The sequence below is a fragment of the Triturus cristatus genome, chromosome 2_1 (genome assembly GCF_964204655.1).
Source record: "Triturus cristatus chromosome 2_1, aTriCri1.1, whole genome shotgun sequence".
Taxonomy (NCBI): domain Eukaryota; kingdom Metazoa; phylum Chordata; class Amphibia; order Caudata; family Salamandridae; genus Triturus; species Triturus cristatus.
This window is the reverse complement of record NC_140581.1, coordinates 89,580,852-89,596,736: the sequence shown is the minus strand read 5'-3', so window position 1 is coordinate 89,596,736 and position 15,885 is coordinate 89,580,852. Positions and strand designations below refer to the sequence as shown.

General features: G+C 44.5%; 1 protein-coding gene across 4 annotated transcripts in view; it reads left to right on the top strand.

Moving 5' to 3' along the window:
• The window catches only part of UNC13B (unc-13 homolog B), a 2,660,654-nt gene that overhangs the window by 418,517 nt on the left and 2,226,252 nt on the right, over nt 1-15,885 (top strand). The window lies entirely within an intron of this gene.

Below are 15,885 nucleotides of genomic sequence, written 5' to 3'. Positions count from 1 at the left end.
CCAACATACAGAAACTCAGTAGAATGTCTTTAAAAAGGTTGTTGCAAAAATAAACTTGTAGATGATAAATGCGACATTTTAGTCTCAAAGTACCTGGGATGCGTAACGCAAAACCAACAAAAGGGGCGCAGAGAAGGCGATGCGTTGATTCTTCCTGCGCTCCGGTTCCGATGCGACAAGATGGTGATTCGATGCGTGGCGACGAACCGGTGCGATGCGATAAAATGGCGTCTTTGGTGTGATGCCACAACGTGGAGGCGATGCATGCACGCCCGACGGCCGTGCGGCGAACTCGGTGGTTTTCTGAGCCGCGACAGGCCCTGCGACACGCTTCTCCGATGATGTGACGGCACCCGCTGTGGCGGCGGCACACTTCTGCGGTGATGCGACGGCGAACAGCGGCAGCGGCAACACGCTTCCTCGATGATGCAACAGTGGCTGCTGCGGCAGCGTCACGCTTCTCTCTTGTTGCGTCGCGCTTCCAGTTCCCAACAGCAAAATGGCCTCACACACGGTTACAGGCCCTCCTGGCAGACTGGAACTCCCAGCAAGGAAGTTCAGGGAAGCTGGGGGTAAAGTCCTTTTGTGCCTGGGGCTTCAAAAACAGGAGGCCAACTCTTCTCAGGCCCTTGGAGACTTTTCTTCAGATGACACAGCACACAGCAAACTCCTTCTTCAAGCAGGGGACACAGCACACAGCAAAGTCCTATGGTCCTCTCCTCAGTAGAAACCGCAAACTGCAGGCCAACCCCAGACACACAGCAAGGGCAGTACTTCTCCTCAGTCTCTTCAGCTGATCTTCTTTGGCAGGGATTCCTCTTGATCACGAAGAAGTCTAACTTTCAGGGTTTTCAGCTCTCATATTTATACCCCAAAAGTCTTTGTTCTGTATGTGTGAGGGGTCCTATACCCAGTCCAAACCAGTTCTGGGGGCACTCTGCCAGTGCACATCTTCCTTTGTGAGTGTGGGCCAGGGCCATCAGACACACCACAGGGGGTGGAGCCAGCGTTGTGGAAGGCAGTCACAGCCCTATTCAGGCCCAGGTGCTACTGCTCCCACCACTCCAAATGCAGATAGGTCTATTCAGCCTAGTGCTGACTCCACCAGACTCCTGGAGCCACCCCAGCCCCTGTCACTCTCAAACCAGACAGTCAATCCACAAACAGGCAGAGGCACACAGAAAGGTTGAACAACAAAATAGCCACTTTCTAAAAGTGTTATTTTCCAACACAGTATTTAAAAACCATCTTTACTAAAAGATGTGTTATTAAATTCTGAGTTTAGGGACATGAGACTCCAATTTTCTATCTTGCTCATATGTTAAGATATGCAGGTAAACATGTTACACAGCATTCCCCATTCTGTCCTATGAGCAAGATAGCCTTTCAATAGTGAAAAACGAAATTGACAGTATTTCACTATCAGGACATGTTATCCACACTAGTACATGTCCTACCTTTCACATACACTGCACCATGCCCAGGGGGGTACCTTGGACCTACCATAGGGGTGTCCAATGTGTGAGAAAAGTGAAGGGTAAGGCCTGGCAAGTGGGTACACTGGCCAGGTCAACATGGCAGTTGACAAACTGCGCACAGGCACTGCAGTGGCGGGCCTGAGACCTCTTTTCAGGGCTACTTATGTAGATTGCACAATCAGTGCTGCAAGCCCACTAGTAGCATTTGAATTACCAGCCCAGGCACACTCAGTGCACTTTACTAGGGACCTACTGGTAAAACAAATATGCCAATCATGGATACCCAATCACAATAACAATTTACACAGAGGGCATATGCACTTTAGTACTGATCAGCAGTTGTAAATTGCCCAGAGTCCTATAGCCAACAACCACAGGTCAGGAAAAACAAAGGAGGAAGAAGCAAAAGGTTTGGGGATATCCCTGCAAAAAGGGCCATTTCCAACACACACCAATATGAAGGACCGGCTTTGGAGGGTGGATGATGCAGAAAACTGTGCACGGCGCAACAACGTGCGATTTGTGAGTCTCCGAGGTACAGAACATGGTTGCCCTCCTGGACTATTGTATATGATCCCCTTTGCCCCAGGAGAAGTTTCCACCTGCTTCATTATAGAACGAGACCACTGGGCGCTTGCCCTGAAACCCCAGATTGGAGCCCCTGCTCAGCCATTAATAGCCTGCTTCATAAATTATAAAGACAGAGATATAATACTACACGAGATACGATCCAATGGTGAAATTTGTTCCGAAAATACCAGGGTAATGGTGTTCCCAGATTACTCATGTGAGGTGCAGAAGCAACAGCACACTTTTAAATCTGTCGAGCAAAAACGGAGGAATATCTACCTCCAATACATGCTACTCTTCCCCGCGAAACTCAAAGTCCTGTTCGAGGGGAAGGCCTTCTTCTTCCAGACACCTGAGGAAGCATGGAGGTGACTCGAGGAATGCCCACCCCCAAAACCTGGTACTACCAGATGGGAAGATGAAAATCTGGCACCAAAGGAGGGGACGAGACCAAAGGTCCCATGATCACAGAGACGCTAAAGATGGGACTACGGGGGGTGGTACCCGTATGGGAAACCCATGGCCCACCCGGTCCCGAAGCTCCAGATTGGGCAGATCCTCAGATTCGGGCCACAAATTGGCGCACATCCCACTAAAGGTTGCCGCAGCTGGTCGAAGTGGAGCGGCATCCCCACAGCTGGTCGAACTGGACCACTCCTCGGAATCAGACACGGAACAGCCTCTCCCATGGGAGACCACAGACATGGAACAGACTGAGCACAATCAGAATAAAATAGAGGCTAGTGGTGGACTCTTACCTGAAGATCTACACAGTCAAGTATATGGAGTCGAGAGCAGCACTGCCCCAAAGACGAGCTCACGGGACGACGCTTCTTAGCGTGACAACCCTTCCAAGAGACCATAATATCAGCTAGTGAGGAAACTGAAGCCTAGCTGGCACCCTCTGTTGACTGCGGTTCCCGACTCCTGGCCTGTCACCTTCACACTGTCTATTTTTCCCTCACAAATTTCTTGACATCTTTTGAATTGTATTTTTTGTTGTTGTTAATTTGGTTTAAGTTGTAGAAAGTTAATGGAGGGTTAATTTCCCATCAAGTGCTACAGACCTCTCAGGTTCTCCTTTCACTGCTATGCTTGGAGAGAGTTGCATAAGATCCAGTATAATGGTGTACTGTGGAAGGATGAGGTGGGGGGGTTTGTTGGGAGGAACAGAAGTGTTGTTGTGGTGGGCTTCTTACTTTTGTTTTCAGTTTATCTTATGCATTGCATCAAACAAACAGTCGTTCACATGGTCTTCACAGTGTGGTTTTTCTCAAGGTCATTACATGCATAGGCACTCCAAGATGCACCCTCCAGAGCAGATTACACAGCGCCCGGTCACAGTGTTATCTTGGAATGTAAATGGGCCGGGAAACAAGGTCAAAAGTGGTTTGGTCTCGCAATATATTAGAAGGGTGCAACAAGACATCGCCCTGCTACAGGAAACCCACTTTAAAGGGACATATGTCACCCTATCTCACGCGGAGTTCACTAGTGGGGCCAGTGGGGTAGCCATCTTGGTCAGACAAAACCCCCCTTTCTGGTATCCAAAACATGGATAGATCCATTGGGATGCTTTGTAGGGGGCAGGGACTCCGAGGCCGTACCCCATGACAATTATCAGCATCTATGCTCCACCATGGCTCCAAGACCCCACTCTTGAAAAACGTACTGACATACTACTTGATTCCACCTCATCACTGCGTATAATTGGAGGGGATTTCAACGATGTAATGGCCCCAGCCGAAGACCATTCTGGCTCAATGCCACCACCTGCCCACCCTAACAACTTGGCTCGCTTTGCTGCGGGGATGGGCCTACAAGATATACGGCACCAGCACCACCCCAACACGTGGGCATACTCTTACTTTTCAGGTGCACACAAAGTATATTCCTGATTAAATCATATATTTGTGCCTCGAGGGGAGGTTGGGACTATCTCACTGGCTGAATACATGGTGAGAGGCCTGTTGGACCACTCTCTACTGCTCATCTGACTGGGGAGGCTGCGAGAGGGAGCAGCCACATGCTGGATGCTCACGTCCTGGGACTTTAAAGACGAAGGAGTTGCAAGGGGCCTTCGTGTAGACACAGAGCTCTATTTTAAAGAAAATGAGCACTCAGTGGAATATCAAATAATGTTAATGGAGTCCTACAAGACTGTACTGAGAGACAGAGCCCAATATCTAGTGGCGCAGAAGAAAAGGAGGGAGAAGGAACTGGATACGCTGGAGGAAACAAAGGCAATTTTGGTGGCATATCAAGCAGAATTTAGAGACCAGGCACAGAAAAAAGCAAAGCAAAAAATGCTGGCTTCCCAACATCGCCTGTATAAATCGGGAGACAAAGCTGGTAGACGTCGGGCATGGCTAGGCTGCAGAGAAAAGGGATGCATGGTAGGTCAGGTTGATTAATAGTAAATCTGGGGAAGACCTTAGTACATACATAGGTTTTGCATTGGAATTAGCAAACTACTACAGACAGTTCTATGCCGCACGACCGCTCCCAGACCTACCGACTATTGCTGCCTATTTGGCCCCGATTAAAGGCCCTCTCTAGAACACCAGAGGAAGCTGCTTGAGGCAGATTTGACTCTTGAGGAGGTGAAAGAGGCGATTGTCAAAATGCACACTGGGAAAACACCAGGTCCAAATGGTGTCCCAGTAGAGTTCTATAAAAAAAACTCTTGCATACTAAGCCCCCGTCTTAACCTGTTCAAAGAGGGAGGTGAGAGGGAAGAGCTGCCGCTGGACCTCTGGAAGGCCACAATAGTAGTGCTTCTCAAGGAGGGCAAACCCGCTGACAAGTTTGAGTCATATTGCCTAATCTCCTTGTTAAACGTGGAGATCAAACGCTTGACCTCATCCTGGTGACTAGGCTCCTGTCAGTCATTTTGCCGTTAATAAACAGGATTCATGCCAGGCAGAGCGACCCGTCATTATCTAAGTAGAACTCACATTTAATTTAATGTTTTTAACAGATTTTATTGATTTTCTGATTGTTTACAGTTTCTCTGTTTACATTGCGTCAAGTACACATTTTTGTACGTGAACACACATAGTCGACATTGGTATGATTACAGTAGTGACAACGCTAAACAGACATTAATTGCACATTTTATACAGTTGCACATATAATCCAAATTGTTGACGTCACTGCTGTGTCGTTACTGTGTGTACATATAACTCAGTAGATACCACGAACTGTATTGTATAGCTCCGTTTTATTAAAAAACAAAACCCAACTTAAGTGAACTCCCCCCTCCCATTACCCCACGCACTCAAAACTGCTTCCAGCCATCAGTTATAGCATCCATCACCATCGTCATTTTCTTACACATTAGAGAACACTTTGCCTGCAATATACAACAGGGCTGTGCCACATCCTGCTTTTCCTTACACCCTGTGTCGCAGTGAAGGTTACATTAACCACATTAACCATGTATGTGCCGCAGACCGTGGAGACCTAGCGTTGTGACTGATGCCCGGTGGAGCTACCTAGGTAGCTATAGGGGAGACTGGCTGCGGATCACCTTCTTGGCCCTCACCTACCCAGCCGGACATAGGGCGCACTTTCCTTCGTCTCTCCGTTTCCTTCTGCCCCCACCTGTCGACAACGCACCGAGGATCGGCCGATGACAGATGCAACTCCGAGCTGCTGACGCCTGATGAGATGCCAGGGTGGCTATGGAGGGGATGGCTGGGGATCTACCCTCCGACCGCCTCCTGCCTTTCACGGGTTTAACCGCAGTGGCCTGGCCCCCGGCTTTGCCTTCCAGATTAGCGACTGGGACAAGCGAGTGTTGTTTCCCCCAGCATGGGTGCAGCTGAGGGAGTTCCGCGGCACTACGATCTAATTGCCCCCAAGCTTGTTTTTTACTTCTCTAATCGGGGTAAGAGCGCCCTCTTGGTACCCGCTACTGCCTTCCTGTCCGAAAAAAAACAAACTGATACACTGAACCACTGTTGCTTGGCATCCATTCAGCCCTGTTTCTGGGGTAGGTTTCATTATTGGCTTTTCGTTCGGATTTTTGTTTTCCCGCCATCTTGTTTACAAAGCTATTGGGGTCCTTTTCCTGGATCGTACATCTTGCGGTTTTCGATAATCCCCCTGATTGATTCATGCCGCTGGTCAGTGACCTGTGCCGCCGAAGTGAACATTGCCTCTGAGTCTGCAACACCCCTCTTTTCGTGTTTGAACCTGTGAAGCACCCTTTCGCTCCCTCCTTCTCACCCCTTCCATTTCTAATTTGCTGCCCTTCTCAGGGAAGAAGTCCGGCACTGGTTGTTGTTGTTGTTCCCTGGACCCTCTCCGGTTTGTTCGACTCACTCAATCTGACTTTTTTTGGTACCCCCTGAAGTTCTCTTCTCCTTGTCCAGGCTCCCAGACTTGATCTGTATTCAAACCCCTGTACTTTTTCCCTCTCTACCATCTATGCCCCTTATGACTTGTTTCTATGTTATCTAATTTGCTCTTTTAACGGTTGTATTTATGAAACACTGATTTTCTCTATTCTGTTTTTCTCTAGTAACTCATGTAACTATGAAACACTGTTCTTTTGTAACGATATTCATCATGTAAAGCGCTCTGATACCTCCGGCTCTAGCCAGCGCTATATAAAACTCTTCAAACAAATAAAATAAATATGAAGAAAAACTGTCACTGTACGCAGACCATATGCTTCTTTATGTATCAGAACCCGAGGTTACCATCCCAAACCTCTTTGAGGTAATAGATGAATATGGGGCCCACTCTGGCTATACCATCAAGTGGACCGAGTCATTAACCTATGCCCCACAGGTCCCAGCACCGGGGTTGTCTCTTCCAGGGGGGATCTTTAAATATCAAATAAAGGTTTCCAATACTTAGATATCTTCATGACCACCCAAAAGGAGATCTGTACCACACGCAACGTCGGGCGGGTGCTCACCAGTTTTCTAATGGACGTTGAGCTAATGGGCATTGCTGCCCTCTTTAAAATGATTACCCTACCCAAATTACTAAATTCTCTCCTGAACACTTACTACCCAGTAGAAACAGCTCTTTTTACAGCAATTAATTAAGGGCTGTGGACACTATTATGGAATCATGGCCACCCCCGAAAATCACTCTGTACACTACAAAGGTCTCAATACAACAGAGGCTTAGTGCTGCCAGACATCGAAGGCTACTATTAGGCATCCCATTTATTTGCCATAAATGACTGGATCTATGTTCCACAAGACCACCCTACATACCGTCTTTAGAGAATATGGTTAGAGAAATACTAACACCTACACTATCTATATGGGGGACTCCCACATGCCTAAGATGTCACGGAGAACTGGATACGCTCATCCACACTATATGGGGATGCCATTGCATACAGACATACTGGACGGAGATTGTTGCAGAGCTTTCTCAAGTACTGGAAGAACAACTCCTACTAGGTCCCAAATTAATACTCTTCAGCATCCCTAATAACATAGACCACCCCCCCCCCCCTACCCCCGAGCCAAACTTACCGTTTGCACATTGGGACTTGGGTTGACCAAACAAGACGTGGCAAGATACTGGGGTGCATTGGAGATACCATCCCCGCGGGAATGGCGCCAAGGGATGGATTTGTATATGGCAGCAGAAAAGGTGAAATATCAAAGCAAGGGATTCCCTCGCAAATTCAGAAAGATCTGGGGGCGATTGAGGGTGTATTATGGCATGGAACACAAAGATGATGGCATTGCTTCATCTGGAGAGCTCACTAAAACAGGGGTCCACACAAATCAAGAATAACACAGCCTATTGTCTCTATATGACCTGTGAGGTTTGCTATTATGTAATAGAGAATGCTGTGGGTCTAATGTTAGTTTCCAGATGTGTGAATGACTATATTGATACATTCATGATGCATGAGAATGTTTTCATGCGCTTGTTGAGCGGACTTGTGTTCATCTTGGTAAAAAAAATATATATTTAAACAAATATATAAATTATAAAAATAAACTTAAAATACCTGATTTATTATGCCTCTTTCATCTGAACAAATATCTAAAAATAAGTCATTTTACCCAATATGAGAAAAAAAGATGTAAAAAGTGACAGTCTCGAGTTCCAATAAATGTGTTTTAAAAAATGTCATTATGTTTAGGACCAAACTATGACATGCTCATTCAGTTGGACTACTGTTATTGATTTAAAAATGTCAAATTCTCTACCTAGATTTGGCGGAACTAACCATGCGGCATCTTATGAGGGCTTCAAATCGGCCTACATACCCCATTATTGGCCTAAGGGTCACCATGACACACTTAACAGAGGAAATCTTCTAAGGTTATTTGACCATATCTCTTCCTTGAAGCACCTCACGGTGGAAGATTTAGCGTGGGTGTGGTTTGATTCCTCATTCCCAAATGCAAGCTACCATCACAGGCTGGAGGAGGGAGGGCCACAGGGATTCCGTCCTAGCCGTAATTTATGTTTTTTGCGGATTGGGGGATTGAACTCTTAATGCCAGAGGCACTGAAATATCCATGTGTACTTCTACCACGTTTCAGCTCAGAAATGCGAGCATTTTAAGGGGCACGACAGGTGGTCATCACAGTCTGGCCTCAGCAGTAACCAAGAACGTAATCCCCCTAATAGTATCATGTTTGGAAAATCAGAGGACGGTACTCTACGATAGTTCCTTCAGTCAGAGCAATAAATAGGGTGGCTAGCACAGACCCCAACATCAAGACTGGAGTACCATCCCTAGCCTCACAAAAGCCCATCAATCTCAACTCTGAGGACAAATGTAGTGCCATATCTCACAATAGGACCATGGAACGTGGCCAGCCTTAAAAGCATTAGGCCAAGCAAGCAAGCATTAGCCTCCCTGGAGAAGAATGCCATCCTGTGTTTCCGAATGACCAAGGCCCGGTCTCCATCAATGAAACCGGGATACTATAAAATCTTTAAGCCGGCATCACTTCTCAGCCTCTTAGGACGCCCCTCAGGAGGCCTATCCATATTTATCAAACATATGATGAAGGTAGAGGCTATGCCAATTATGCTCAGCTCTCCAGTTTTAGAAACAGTTACCATCAGGGGAATAAAAATCAAGCACAAACCAACAGCTTTGTTGCTAGTAAATTGCTACCTTAATGCACCAAACTGTCAAAGGCGACTCTGGTAGAAGATCTATGTGACTGTTTGGAAGGTCTTTTCATAGGCTTTCCAACCTATGAAATCCTGCTCTCTGCTGGTTTCAATATTCGCTGGCTGGGGACACAAGCGAACCTCTCACCTTCTCCAAAGAGCAAGAAAGCATGAAAGACTTTCTATTGACTTACAAACTGATCTGGGCACAACAGCAGTGTGAGGCACAAGGAAACCACCTGCTGTTTCTCCCTACCCGCAGAGGAATCTCGACAGTTGACTCTGTTCTAATGTCAACGGGTCTAGTCGAGCTGCTTGCAAATTCCAAGATAGACAATTGACCAGAATATGACCACAACCCTCTAAGCCTTACCCTGGAGTTAACTTCAACTAAAGCAGAAACAAGCAGTAATGTGTGCCTCTCGACAGGGTTGGAATCGGTGCACCTTGTGAGGAAAATCAAGTGGAGGCCAGAACATAACTCTATAGTCTCTGCCTGGCAAGGGAATCTAGATGCTGAGAAAACTCACACATGCCCATCGATCACGCTTCGTGTATGGAACTGCCCCATAGATGATTTAAGAGCCTCTCTGTAGAACTATGACAGCAAACCCGCCTGCCTAAGGAATGGCAGGGAAGGGAGGCCACAAATTCAGTACAACAAAGCCATTGTCTCCACCTGAGGATCCTAATGTAAGGCCCTGCGAGCTTACACACAAAACCCTAAAGAAAAGTCTGCTGCAGTGGTAAAGCTCACACGAACCTTGCATATAAAAACAATATGGGAGCAAAAAAATGCCCTGGATCAAAAGTAATGAGCAAAGGTCTTCCAAATGCTTACATTTTAGAATGAGGCTCGCTTTTGGGAGTATATTAATAAATTTAAAAAACATGAGTTATAAGGGAAAATTGAGTTTCGGAGGGGGCCTGGATAAGGCACGTGAAGGAGTTATACACACTTAAGAGCCACAGTTTCTGTCAAATAGTGCTGATAACAGCAGTAGAACCAACTCAAAGGAGTGGCCAATACACCCAGACGCTACCTTGGTCTCTTTGCACTCGGTTTTCCAGACAACGTATGGAAGATAGTGGGTCTCCAAAAAGCATACCATTAAAATCGGGAGGAATCACCCACCCCTGAAGTTTTTTCAAATCAATAGTGTACAAAACTCCAACCATTACCCTTAATCTAAAAATCCAGTGAGCCGAGTGCAATCATATGCCAAACTATACTTGAGCATTTGTTATATGTGAAAGTATTAGCTTTGGCAGTCTATTATTATATACACATATGTATTGATAAGACTAGCCAGCTCAGTGCCTAAGGTATTGAAATCTATCCAGATCGGATTATATTTGTGAGACTTACAGCGTCACATTATTCTCCTTTTTTCTGATATCGACATCTTTTTAAGGTTACCTGAAATATATTTACATGGCGTCCTGATGAAGGCTCCAAGCCGAAACGCGCGTAGGATTCAACACAGATAAAGCCATGACCACATGAATTTGTTATTCTTTTCAAACCGTACGTTGATATATATTCAAGCCTATTGATTAAGTTTGATTGCTGATGAAAAAAGGAATACTCAATAAACTTATGAAATATATGTCCTTCCTTCTTTGTTTCAACTTTGGATGTGTGAAGAAACATGAACATGTACATGTAATCCCTCCATAGTTTACAACTAAAGTCATAAAAATAAAGCAAATCTTATATTTTTTGTATCCATTGGTACATACATTTATTTGGTTTGCTCGCTTTGAAGGTCCATGTCATTTTAATCATTGTTCCTAAACTGTTTTGCTAACAAAGGCCCTGCGAGCTTACACACAAAACCCTAAAGAAAAGTCTGCTGCAGTGGTAAAGCTCACACGAACCTTGCATATAAAAACAATATGGGAGCAAAAAAATGCCCTGGATCAAAAGTAATGAGCAAAGGTCTTCCAAATGCTTAAATTTTAGAATGAGGCTCGCTTTTGGGAGTATATTAATAAATTTAAAAAACATGAGTTATAAGGGAAAATTGAGTTTCGGAGGGGGCCTGGATAAGGCACGTGAAGGAGTTATACACACTTAAGAGCCACAGTTTCTGTCAAATAGTGCTGATAACAGCAGTAGAACCAGATTAAAGCGCAATCCTGGAACTAACCTCCACTGACAAGGCCAGGAAAATGATCAGGCTCATGAAAACAGATGGATCGCCGGGCCCAAATGGCCTTCCAGCTAGTATATTCAAAGTGCACCTGAAGAGTGGTCCAGGCTGCTAACCCCCTCTTTGACCATGCCTTTCTGACAGAAATAGTCCTGGATGCAGCAAGGGGATCTATTAAGTGGCCAATATATAGGAAAGGGGACCAGACCAAAGCTTCACATTACCGCTTAATTGCTCTTGGTTCTGGAGACGTAACCCTTTGCTCAAGTCTTGCTCAAATAATTGGTGCCTGGGCAGTAGAACGCAAAGTCCTGCTGTTTTTTTAGGCAGGCTTCCGGGCGGCTGCGTCCAAAGTAGATAACATCACTCCACTATCATTCTTAAGTCATCAAGCTACACAAAGCAATCAGTTACCACTCTTTTCATAGACTACGGTGCATGCAACCTTTCATAGGGTGGACCGGGCAATCCTATGGAAGAAACTTGGGGCATCTCACTAAAATTGTTAAGGGCAATAATGTCATTATACACGGGGACTTGGGGCCGTGTGAAAATCAGGGCTTGCACTGTTACACCCAAAATTAACACTACTTGGGGCCTGAAGCAGGGGTGCATCTTCGCTCCACCCCTATTTAACCCATCCAATGCTGACTTGGGGAAATATATGGAGAGTGGCTTCCTAGTACTCCTCAAACATGGGCCAACCAAACTTCATATTATCCAATACGCATATGATATTGTGATAATTGACCACACCAAAGCAGGTATTCAGTGTACCCTGAACGTTCTAAATACCTTCAACATAGAAAATTACCTCAGGGTAAACCAGGACCAGACAATGGGTCTCATTTTTGGAAGATACAGAAATAAGAAACACCTCAAGTGGCACCTGGGCAGTATGGTCATCAACACTGCCAGAAAATATAATTGCCTGAGAGTCTGATTGGCTGACAATACCAAACACACCACACATGTTAAAACTCTGAACACGAAAGGGCAGCAATCATCTATGGCAGCAATCAATTGAATTTGACACTCGATAGTGCGTCAGCCGCACCCATTCTCAGTGTTATAAACGCGACTCTCCTCCCAGCCTTGCAGTAGGGGCATCAAGCCTACCCCGAAGCCTTGGCTTATGCTGTGAAGCTTATTCACTGTACCACTTACAGGAAGATCTTCCAGCAGCCATGCTGCATCTGACGGTCTAGGTTAAGACTGGAATTCGGCCTGGTGAAACAATCTCTCTAGACTGTAAAGCTGCCCTATTGAAATATCACATCTGGGTCACGAAACTCCCTGACAGCTTGTTAAAGGGACACCTGAAAGACACCACTCCCTGCAGGGCGCAATTAAGTCTCTAAACAGAGAGGAAATAGCTCTGAAGAATGTGGACATACCCTACAGAGCGTGGAAAAAAGAAATCAACGGTGAATTGAAGGACATGTCAAGGGACCAGGACCTAAGGCCATTAAAAAAATCGGCTACCTTACTCCCTCTGAACAGTTCCTAGTTGGTGGGGAAGCCGCAACAATACCTCTTTGAAACTCTAAACAAGCAGACCCGCAGGTCGAGCCTGTACATACAGCTTTCAGGACTACCAGTGAAAGGCTTTAACCCTGCCTGGGCCAGCCAAGGAGGAGCCGGGCAATGCAGGCTGTGCAGCTACAAATATGAATGATGACTGCACCTACTGTGCTGTTGCCGCAAATTAGACTCAACTAGGAGGCAACTGTTGAAGCCGATCTTCCTGGCCCAAGTGGTCCATATGTGCCAAGAAGCGTCCACGCTCTGCTTTACACAGTCTGACGCATGAGTTCTGTCAAGATGCGGAAACTTTGTTGATTAACTCGTGTCATTGCTACACCCAGTCAAACGTATTTCCAAAAGCAGATAGCACACTACTTCAACTAAACCAGGAATTGATCTGCTGTATTAGGGTGGTCATGGCAAACAAAATTGCGTATGGTTGTGCCCACGGACATGCTCAATCTGGGTTATCTGCAGAAGTGGTCAACATGCAAACAGGCCCAATAGGGTTGGGCTGCTCGTGCATAAAACGTTCTTACAGCTGTGTAATGGTATATGAATAGGCTACTTTTACACTTATAATTTGGTGTGGCTGCTAGCGGAGATGTGAACGGATAGAATAATATCGCCGCTATCCCACCAGCTTAGGGACAAGGGCGGCAGAAAGCTACTTTTAGTTTAGTAAATCATCAAGTCTAGACATTCTTATTTTCGTGATGTTGGTTCACACTTTTATGTTTTTAAGAAGGGTTTGTATCATCTTCTGCACTTAACAAGGCACTTTGGTAACACATATTAGCTCCTCCAGAGGTAATCCAATTCGTTTTAAGAGAGGTTCGGGTAATAGGTCCAACTTTAATATTTTAAGCATGGTTTTAGTAATCCCCTGCAATTTTATTAAGGAAATTCTGATAATATATGTTATAATCTCCCAGCAGAGAAAATTAACTAGCTCTTAGTCAGGGCCAGCACTAGCACTGTTGCACTTTAACACAGAGATGGACATGTGGCTCAGATCACATAAAATGGGGCTCTCTTTAACTGAACAATAGTGAACTTAGGCGCTTCCGTGAATATTTTACCAAAAACATATAAAGAGTGCCTTCAGACGTAATCTTTAACTTTGTTGTCACGTTAGTGCGATTTTATTCGTACCAATGCATTCTGTTGTCTTTGTCTCTGTGCTGTTATGGTTTTTATTAACTAAACAATAAATGAAACAAAACTTTCTGAACATGTCATTTCCAAAATAGTAATATAAAATCTGACTTGGAAAACAATCTGGATTGTAAAAGTCATTGACCCATTGTTATAGCTGTTGCCAATCTGAATTTACCTCTTAGTAAAAGTAATATTAGAAACCAGTTTTAACCTATGGGAGCACCAGCCTTGCCACAGTGAAAAACGACTTTGCCAGGACATGTAAAACCCTAAATATACATGTCCTACTTATTAAATACCATGCACCATGCCGTATGAGCTTTTAAAGGTCTAATTAAGTACTACAAAAGAGGGTTAAGGCCTGGCCAAAGGTTTATTTTGCAATAAATGGGAAGTTTAGCCTGCACTCACAAGTATTCTCATAGACTTGTTCTCTTCTGTTAGTAATCAAATTATGTGTTCTGCCTCGTGACGGAGCCTGCTCGTCTCAGTTACTGACTATGTCTCTTAAGAGTACACCATTCAGTATACTCAACATGGTGCGCACGACTGTTGGGTCTGACAGTAGTGCGCACCGTGTTGAGTACACTGAGTGGTGTACTCTTATGGGACGTAACTGGTTCTGTAGTCCACAAGTAGCATTCAGCTTACACCTGGGTACCTGTAGTACCATATACTAGGGACATACAAGTATATTAAATGTGCCAATCAGAGGGAATACCAATTTTGCCATGTTTAAGAGTGGAGCACAAGCACTTTGCCTCTGGTTAGCAGGGGTAAAGTGCTCAGAGTCCTACAGCCAACAAAAATAGAGTTCAATAAAAAGGCAAAAAATCCTGGGTGAGCCTGGAGGAAGGGCAAATTTACAACATCTATTTTGACAATAGATTGTGTCAGGATCTTAAAACTTATCCAACTACAATTTGGGCTTATATGACCAAGTTCTAATCTGGTTCTCGTGCTATATCCTTAATCAATGCCACTTGATCACAATTGGAAGCAATTGCTTATCAGTATCCTGACAATCTGTTACCTACCTCAAGGCAGAGTTCCAGCTCTACTGCTATTTAACCTCAGTGTTGAGCGCCTATCAGATTTATTAAAAGAATGCAACATCCATAGGAGTAACAGACTTTCTCACACTGACGGCTTCCATCTCCAAAAGAATTTGATGTCAAATAATTTCCTTCTCTGGAGCATTCATAAGACAAACTTTCTACTTATCTTCCCCACGAACAAAAACAAACTGGACAAAGCTCTTCTGAATCAACTTTACAATAACAACTCTGCTCCAGTCATCACTTTGACAGCTGAATCCTTAGTTGTCTCTGTTGATGTCACCCTTACTCAAATGCTTTGGGTGCTTCAGTACTATTAGTGTAACATACCAGGCAGTTTAATAAGGCAGATATACATGACACCTTATATGGATATACATTTATTTCAAATTCAAAAGAAATGTATAATATGGTGAAAAGAAACCCGTGTTTTTTCTTTCTCCAGTATTCTTGAAACTCTACATCATGGACCGTCGAAATGTTTAATATTTAGAATTGTTTATGCAATGTTTTTGATAACTTTTTTGTGACTGATCTGTTGAGGAGTAAAATTATAATGTATTTTTGGGATCATAAAATCACCTCTGTGAAACTTGACCCTCTCTTTTTAAAGTATTTTAATGTTGATATACAATTCATTTGTATGCAAGTTTATATTATCTGAAAGTATTGTGAAGTTATAAAACTATACAGCAAAATTAAAGTTGCCTTACAATTCACTAGATATTATTATTGACATATTCTCCAATGTCAGCTTGAGACCATGATAAACAGCCTGGTTAGTCCCTCTATAGTAGGGGTTGCACATGGGGGGGAAGA